Here is a 9,786-nt window from a genome sequence, read left to right as displayed (position 1 = left end):
ATTCTATGTAAGCATATTTATGAGTATATGCATGTATGAGTGTGTTTGAGAATGTGGGTATGTATATGTAAGTATATAACATTATTATTTACTGAATGTTTGTAAATTCAATCGGTTTCTTTTTTCATTATGTGTTACTCTTGTCGCCATCGATGTTTGTAACAAATGTTTAGGTATATGCTGGCTAATGGCAAATGGGCTAAATGAAAATAAAGGTTCTTCTTAAACTAAATCACGGTAGAGCCATGTAACACGCAACATTTTCTCTTCGAGGTCTATAGACTAATATGTGGAAAGTTCGATTGCTCCACTGTAACGGTGTGAATTTTGTAAAATAGGATGGCTGCACATAACTGAGTGAACGTTGCAATGTCAGCGTGACGATTAGAAAATTAAGTTGATGAATGTGTTTAGGCAACGTGTTAAGACTGGGGCCTGTGCAAGAATAATGTGTTTTAATGTCCTTGGTTCTGGACGTGATTGATTTTTAATTAGGGGCCATTTGGTAACGGTCAGACAGATGGACAAGGCGAGGCGAATTCGGGGTCTAGGTATCGGCAGTTGACTAGAGTTTAAATGGTGCAGAGACATCTTTCCTACTTGCTGAAATAGGTGTCAAAGGATAAACATTCGAGAAATTGGTGTATTAATAAAGCGCGGAACTATGAGGATTTACTCTAATATGGATAGGCGTTTGTTAATTTTCGGCAGTTAAATAAATTTAACCCTGATTGGCTAAGCTAAAGAAGGGGTGGGAATTCCAGGCAATATTTCGTGTTTATAAATGTTCTACATTGCAAAATTAGTCAGTCTGGATTTTGCAAGAGGCGAAGTCTTAGGTCTTAGGTTCTCGTAAACAAAGGTCCAATAGACGTGTATTAGAAGTCTTGAGAGAAGATTCTTTAAAAGGGTAAATGGGAAAGCAAGCTACCGCATCTTAGTCCCATGCAATTTTCCTTTGATACGAGCTAGGAAGATAATTGTTTGCTTTCATTTGTCTTGAATATTATATGACTCATTATTCTAAGAATTTCATACATTATTTTCTTGAGAAAATACTCTTGAGATAAATGTTTGAATTAATCCTTTGATACGTAATGCGAATCGTGTAGGCCAGGAACAGATATTCCCATGTCTGGAAATATTATGCCAAAGGATTGTTAGTTACGGAATATTCTAGTTAAGACATGAAGTGAATTTCGTTAATTCATTTGTATAATCAGCATGTGTATTCTTTTAACCGATCATCCTCTAGATAACAATAATCACTTAACATTCACTAAATAAAACTTTTTGAGACACAAATTATAACAATATAAAGTATCGTGATCCATATGTTTCAAATTAAATATACAAACAATATTTCATGTAAAGTATGGCGTCTTTCTTTTCATATATTCTTGTGAGATCACCTTTCCAAGAGTAGAAACGATATGCAGTGCACTCATATCTTCAGAACGAGATAACGTTGCTTCGTGAACAAGGAAGTACGACTTATGAAATCGAAAAATATCTACTTTCACGATACCCGCTTTAAAACTTGACATATCATATATAGATAACTTTGGGTCAAGTAAAGTAAATAAATCCACATGACTCAACTCTGTTTTGAATTGTTCAAAAGCTTAGGTTTTGTGTTAGTTCATCATATATTACTCGGGTTTATTTCTGGTCGTTTTCTAACAAGCTTAAATCTTGTTTAATGTAATTTATATCAGAAACATAATCAAAATAAATAAGGTCGTTTCAAATTTAGTAAATAGTTTATGGATAGACCGTATCAACGAGAAATACACGGACACGATATTCTTACAAATGTAAAATTACCCAGTTGCATAAATAATACTGCAGCAGACGATGTCTATATTTGTATTTCAAGTTTGTAAATCATTAAATTTTACAGAGGCTTGAGAACATGAGGACATATTCATGTAAAAGGATATTCACTCCAAAACATGTGAATGTAATTACTATCCAGCCTTATCTTTATTAATCTTAACTGACTTTTGTTGTATGCTGCCTTAGAGGTAAATGAATTATATATAATGAATGTCCTTTTACATCTATATCAGAAAATCGTAAATAGTTACTATTTGGGAGTGATCTGCTGTAATAATTTTAAAGTTCTACCCAGTTTGTGAGATGGAATTTTATGAGGGATGAATGTTGACGTTAACATGTAATTACATACTTAATATATCGGAATACAAATAGCTGAAACCATCAATTTTGTATTTCTTTATTATTAATCAAAATTTTCATCCCTCGCCCATCTCTCAGCTCAATGACTGAAAGTAAAGAAGCACTCGTATGTCTGAAAGATTGAGACGATGAAGTATTATTTTTGGGATAAACCAACATGAAAGTTTAAATTGACAAACTTTAAAATAATGCTGTCTTGGACTCAGCACTTCCTATAGAAGAAAACTTACACATAACAAAACCTGAAGTAAGGGGTTCTCGTCCCCTATTCTAGACACATTTGTTTTTATATCATTTGTATCTACGTTCCTATTATTGTTCTTTAAATTATCGACGGGACATGCTTTTCTATGTATTTTTGTGCGGACGAACACGTGGTCATTTCTATAAATCGTGTAAATGTACAGCGACCACAAGTCTTTGTCTATCCAAGTTTCGTGTAAGTTTCTGGAATGGAATAAATCTAACTCCTGCATATAAACGATCTGTATATCGAACAAAAGAATTAGAAATCGTCCATTAAGTCCTTTCACCATCACCGATCTAAATAATTGTTAAATGTGCAAACATTTACGTTTACCGATTTATCATAGCAACAATCAGCTTGTCAGAATAAAATGGTAACGTAAGCGATTAAATCTGTCATTCCCTTCATAGGTCACATGCTTTGCGCTGTACACAAAGTAGACGGTGCAACGGAATGAAGCCTACATGAGAATAAATGTTAATAATTTACCAACCTTTCAGCAACTTGAAAATAAAATAAGATTGTTTCGACATGTCCGATGGGCACATCAGTTGGAATAGAGGAGGGATCCGAACTGAAATTAGACAGACCCTGGGCATGGGCCTATCGGATTTTTTTTAGCACGGTTTAAATGCACTTAGTTACTACACTTGAATATTATTCCTGCTGCAGCCATTGTATTTAATGGCGATACGTTATAACGCTGCTACCTGTTTCAACTTTACTTCCAGTCTCTTGTTTTCAACAGTCATCGCGGAAAGTAACTAAAATCAAGCATGAGATATAAATAATTCGGCAACAAGCCTAAGCTTATTGCATGCTCTCTCCTCAGTAACATACACTTTTACCTATATAATGTGGTTCATCATATACGCATATTTTGAATGCATGAATGTTGCAGTGCAAAGCTCTGCTTGTACAGACTCCAATGCGTCCGGCTCTGGTTTCATCAACGCTGCTGACAAGATACAAATGCACCTGATATAAACCAGAAAGTTCATGCGGGTTTTGTTACATTTTGGTTTGATGTAATGGCACAACAGAGCCGCCAGTCCTTTATTGTGATCAGTGTACTCCAGACACAGTGGAAGTATTTCTTCGATCGATCGAAGTCACAGCGAAATGGATTTGACGGCAGCTCGATTCCTCAGCACGCATGATTATGACGGGTGATGACATTCGTGAGTTTACCGCAGCCACACACTGCTGGATTTGTGCAAAAGCTTTCACTGACAAAGAACAAAGCACATTAAAGTCCTGGCTCCAAAGTTCGTGATCACTGCTACCTCGCTAACACGTACAGAGGTGCCTCACACAACGCTTGTGCTCTGCAGCTGAGAATTTATCCCAACAAAGCCACAATGGCCATTTGATCATGCAAGCAGTTGCCACTGCATCCGACGCGCCAATAAAAGTGATCCCTAACAACATGGAAAATAATGACATTTTGGCTGGAACAGTTCATCGATTCAATCCAGTTTATGAACTCGCACCTGGAAATGTTAGCGAGGAATCTGATGGCGGAGAACTTCAAAATCAGGGGTGTATCCCTACGAGTACACGAACGACTGAAGCAAATTTGCAGAAACACGGCTGCCGCCAATTGATGCGTTTTATTCATCCTTGTCACGCAAAGGTTGTGTAGAGTGCAAGACCCTTGTCGACGTTGACAATCTTTATCTGCGCACTGACGTGTTGTTGCTCGCGGACGTGTTGGAGGCATTTCGTGACATCATCATACATCTGTATAAACGCGATCCCGTCCATTACTTTTTGTCACTGATATGGGCTGGGATGCACTGCTGTCAAAGACTAACATCGAGCTGGAATTGATCACGGACATTGATCAACATCTGTTTATGGAGCGATCGCTTCGTGGCGGAATATCCATGTCCATTCAAAGACACGCTAGTACCAACAACCCCAACCAACCTCAACGTATCCGGGTATAATCCCGCTGACCCCAATAAGTACATCATGTATCTCGATGCGAATAATTTAGACGGTTTAGCCTTAAGCCAACCGTTGTCAGTGGATGGATTTCAGTGGCTCGATCATGCGTACATTGATATCCACAAGGATGTGCACGATCACAACATCTACGGTGTCAACAGACATTTCTTTGAAGTCGACATGGAATATCCCGAGCACCTACTCGAGGCCTACAACGTTTATCTGCTGGCCCCAGAATCGCTGGCGTTGCCTGGTTCGTGGCTGTCCCCGTATCAGTGCTCTATCCTGAACGAGTCAGGCCGCAAGTACACCGAATGCATCAAACTCGTTCCGAGTCTCAGGAGAAAAAACAAATAAATAATTCACGCGTGAAATCTGCAGTTGTACTTGCGACTGGGTGTGCGTGTCGCCAAGATCGATCGAATGATTAAATTTCGCCATCAATATGGATCTACGCATAAAGGCCACAACTGACTTTAAAAATAACTTTCATTCGTTAACAATGCCGTGTTTGGGAAACAATGGAAAATCTGCGCAAACGAATTTGCGTCGATCTTTTCCCTGAAAATATCGAGCAGAATAGGCTTCAAAGGTTCATGGCAGACCCGGCTTTCGAGTCCAGAAAATCTTTGATGGAGGCCTTGCTGACGTTCACAGTAAAAAAATCAAAACTCACACTGATAAAACTAATCTATGTGGAATCATCCGAGCTTGACTTGTCGAAGCTGGTCATGTACGAGTTTTAATATGACATGATCAAACCGTTTTATCAGTATCGGGTCAAATTACTGTACACCGGCACTGACTTGTTGCTGATGAATATCACCAGCGATGACGTGTGCGCCGAAATAGCACATCTAAATTTGGCGAACGAATTGGATACCAGCTAGTATCTGAAAGAACATCCGCTGCACTCCACCTAGAACAAATAGGTGGTTGGCAAGTTCAACGACGAATGCTCGAGCAAACGAAGAGAATGTGGGACTACGGCCCTATATTGTGGCTGGGCCCAAACGCATCACAAAGAACAAAGATGTTTCACTAGTGATTGCACAGAAAGATCTCAGACATAAACTGTACCTGGAATTTCTTTGAGATAATCGTGAGTTCGCTAGCAAATATGATCCAATTCAAGAACTATCGCATGGTTCACCGATGCACTAAGGTGACTTTTTCCCTGCTGGATATCAAACGTTGGATACTCCTTGACGGCATCACCACTTACGCGATTGGTCATCGCGCTATTGCAAATTACATAGATTAACGTGTCAACACAAATCCTGGTAACAATTCTGTATTTGCTGGAACTAATTGTAATTCCTCACACAAAAACGGTCGGCTGAAAGGACGAGGACCATCAGGCGAGGATGGTCTCAATCGGAAAACAGGTTGGTTGTCATGGAGTATCAGTCCGTTTAGAAAAGGCAAACACGTCACAGACCATACGGGGTCAGTTACACAGAGTTGTTGCCCATCTTCCAGCTCTCCAGGTGTATACAAATACCGAACAATCGTCTTCTGAGTAACCGATGCTGATTTGTATCGAATCGCATTGGTTGCTTGGCTGCTTTTAATCCTGTCGTGCGTGTGACTTCATTGTTCACGGCTGCTTTTACGAATGGAAGTCGTGCTACCCAATGCTGAGACTGCTCTAGTCTCATAAGCAATTCCTGTACGTACTGATGGCCGAATAATCGTTCCGCAAATGTGCGGTTAAATCGTTTTGCAATTGATTGGTCACGATGCACGCTGACATGCCTGACAGGTACTCACACACGGTACTTCGTTAACAACGGAACCACAGATCAGAAAAATGTTTTGCCAGGATCTACTTGTTACAAACTTGGCGATGTGAGTGGGCCTCGTGCTTAAATGTGCTCGAGTGCATCTGTGACACTGGCAGAATCTTTGGAGGTCGCGGCCGCTTTTTTGTATCGGCTAGTCACATCGACAATGGTGAGAGCGTATTTATATGTGAGTATCTTACCTTGTCGATGGTGTGGAAGAAATAACAAATCAGCTTGATGGACTTTATGCGGTGTTTGGACCACACATGTACCCATGATCTCCCGCACTCAGTTCTGTCATTGCCATCGAATCTCAAACGTATGCGGGGGACATTGCACGGTCGTCCACAAAGTCAATGTTAGGTTAGGTTGGCTTGGCCACATTTCAGAGGATAAACGATTTTTTGCGTGTGAGATATCATGTTGCGTCTAACATTTTGAGAATTACCTCAACGTCGCAAGAAAATATTACCTGTGACGCCGTCAGTAGCAATTGCGAAAGCAGGTCCGACATGAGAGGCGAAGTTGTACAGGGGTACATTTGGGGGTGGGGTCGGAGAATCATCCGCCTTGAAACCAGGAAAATTTATCTCAATTACACCCGCGCCACCTGTGTATCTTTTGTGCCATAACAGTCAAATGATCCATATTAGTTTTCTCCTGGTGGATCAAAATGGGCGCGTGATGGACCTTCGGTGCGAAACACTAACAATACAACAGTATGTTAGAGATCGACCGGACATATAATAAAAGCAATGATTGTCGTAGATTGGACGTAGATAGTGGACAAAGCGCTGCTGTGGATCGATTAGAAAATCCAATAGTAACTTTACAACTGTTATCGGCAGTTTGCATGTTGATAAATGAATGAGATTTGGTGAAAACGTATTATCATTGTTAGAGTCACACACACACACAATTTTCAGTACTATCCAGCACGTACTTTTTGATACTATCCAATACAGCAGCACCTATGCATATCTATGCATGTATATGTACGCACTGTGTACTCCTTATTTTCTCGTAGATGGCATGTACACGCACGGCATGCTCTTTAATTTGCATGTATGGAGAGGCAAAGGAGTGGAAGGATTAGACAGGGTCGCACCTCGTCATCACAAGTCGACCCGTTGTACCTGGGTTAAATATTTCCAAACGTTGACGTCTTACACTTGAATTTTGAAAATGTATGGCATGTGCTTAATGCGGTTGCGTCAGTACAAAATATGTTTGAAAGGAAAGGGTCTTACTGAATGTCGGAAAACGCACAGGATTAACACGTATATTTTAGCATTTGTAAGCACGTGCATCTTTATCTTGAGTCGTAGTGTAAATTTAAAGTTGAACACCTTATGTGGCTTAGCCTGGTGGTTTCGGATAATGACCACCTTATGCTGTCTATTTTTTAGCGTAGTTTAGTTGCGCGTAAATGCTGTTGTATTTGCTTACTTATAATTTATTGTGTGATTGTGTTGCTGCATTGTTTAGTTGGATCTGATAATCTAGGATTTTCACCACATTATATTATTACAAATTGTTATGTGCATCAATATTTTTGTAACTTCTGGTACATGATTTTATCTAATGTTTTTAAGTTTTATTCCTTGGCTAAAAATTGTCCAGATTATCTTTAGTTGGTGGCGTACGTGCATATGGTCTGTTCTAAGATATTAAAGAACTCAAATTTGCACAGTAACTATACATAGAGACTTGCGTACATCTTGCCAATTACTTATAACAGAATTCTTAGTAAATATGTTTACTTGAAAGGGTCTTTTCCCATCGGACAGATCGGTCAGGTGGTATCTTAGACGAATTTCGTTCATTCTGATTGGACGAGCTAGGTCACATGAAAATTTATTTTGAAACATTAGAATGAGTATTATGATCTGTCACGTGGTAGTATGTTCTAAATTAGTCGTAATAGAAGGTATATAAAATTGGAGAACTAAGCAATCATAAGTTATTCCTACTTCGGAATCCAATCTAAGCAGGATAAACTTAGACAAGTCATGTTAGTTGAAACGTTCAAAAACTGAGTCGATAGTGAAGTCAAAATTTACCTTGATGAACACAAGACAGAGTCTTTAGAAAACGTTGCTCGTACAGCTGACGAATATTCCTCTTCTTACAAAGTTTCATTTGTCAATAAGGCTTCCTCTCAGCAGATGGTTAAGGGGATAAAAAATTCTGACTCAAGTGAGTACTTACAAATTTGGATCTGGTTCACCTAATAAGAATCCAACATCTGATAAGACTGATCCGAAAATCCTATCTCTTCCTACGTGCAAGAAAAGTGGGCACTTTATTTCTGATTGCTTTAAGCTTAAAACAAAAGAAGCAAACGAATAAAGACAGAACAGCTCCAAGTGCTCTTGTTTCTCATAGGTCAAGGTACTGTGAACAATATATTTAAGACTGATCCGAAAATCCTATCTCTTCCTACATGCAAGAAAAGTGGGTACTTTATTTCTGATTGCTTTAAGCTTAAAACAAAAGAAGCAAAAGAATAAAGACAGAACAGCTCCAAGTGCTCTTGTTTCTCATAGGTCAAGGTACTGTGAACAATATATTTGTGAGGTCAAACAAACCCCAGTATGATTCTGCTATGGAGAATTATTAACAATTCTAGGTTCTATAACACGTTTTGATGATTCAAACCAATCATATTCCTATTAAAATATTCAGGGACACAGACGCTTCTCCGATTGTTTTATCATCAGATAATTTGCCTTTGGTTCAGATATCTTTTACTTCTGAAAGTAGTCTTGTTCAGCGAGAAGAGTGCGGCTTTCTTTAAATTCCTCTCCATAATGGCAATATAACATCAGACTTAGTTTTAAGGACAGTGAAAATTTGTGCTGAAACTTTTTTGCCCATTGAAGGTGTTCATTTATTGCTAGTCATTAACTTAGCAGGCGATAATGTTGTGGTTAATCCATTTTTAACTGACACGCCTTGCTTGGATCAAACGTTTGATCCTATTGAAAATGAAATCCCTGATATATACCCTGTTTGTGCAGTTACTAGAGCTATGGCAAAAAGAGCTCATGAGAATGAAGTTGATCAGAAAACTATTCCTTTGGCTGACACCTCTATTGGTCAGGCTTTTGATGAGGTTACTTTTGCTCTGGTACTGATAAATCAAAAGATACTGATCGTTGATATCCTTTTTTAACTATTCATTTTCTAATTTCCAATCATGGTGACAAATACAATCATTTGTCATCAAACAGGAAAAAGTTCCTAAGATCTCCTGTTTCTTTCAGAGGGCTATTAGCAAAGCTGACTCTGGAGATGTACCAATTCGCTAATTATTGAAAAATGGAGTCCTGATGAGAAAATGGAGACCACCTGGGGTACTCGCTGATGATGAATGGCCAGTGAGCTATCAAATTGTGATGCCTATGTCATATATACACAAAATTCTTAATTTAGCCCATGAAACGCTCATGACTGGTCATATAGGAGTCAATAAAACCTACTACAAGATGATACATCTTTTTTTGAACGAAAATTTAGTGTGATGTAGCTAAATGATGTAGATCTTGTCACACTTGTCGAACCGTAGAAAACCTAACCAAATGACACCTTATG

The sequence above is a fragment of the Sinohyriopsis cumingii genome, chromosome 13 (assembly GCF_028554795.1).
Source record: "Sinohyriopsis cumingii isolate HCF-2022 chromosome 13, ASM2855479v2, whole genome shotgun sequence".
In the NCBI taxonomy this organism is placed as follows: domain Eukaryota; kingdom Metazoa; phylum Mollusca; class Bivalvia; order Unionida; family Unionidae; genus Sinohyriopsis; species Sinohyriopsis cumingii.
This window is presented reverse-complemented; position numbering follows the sequence as displayed.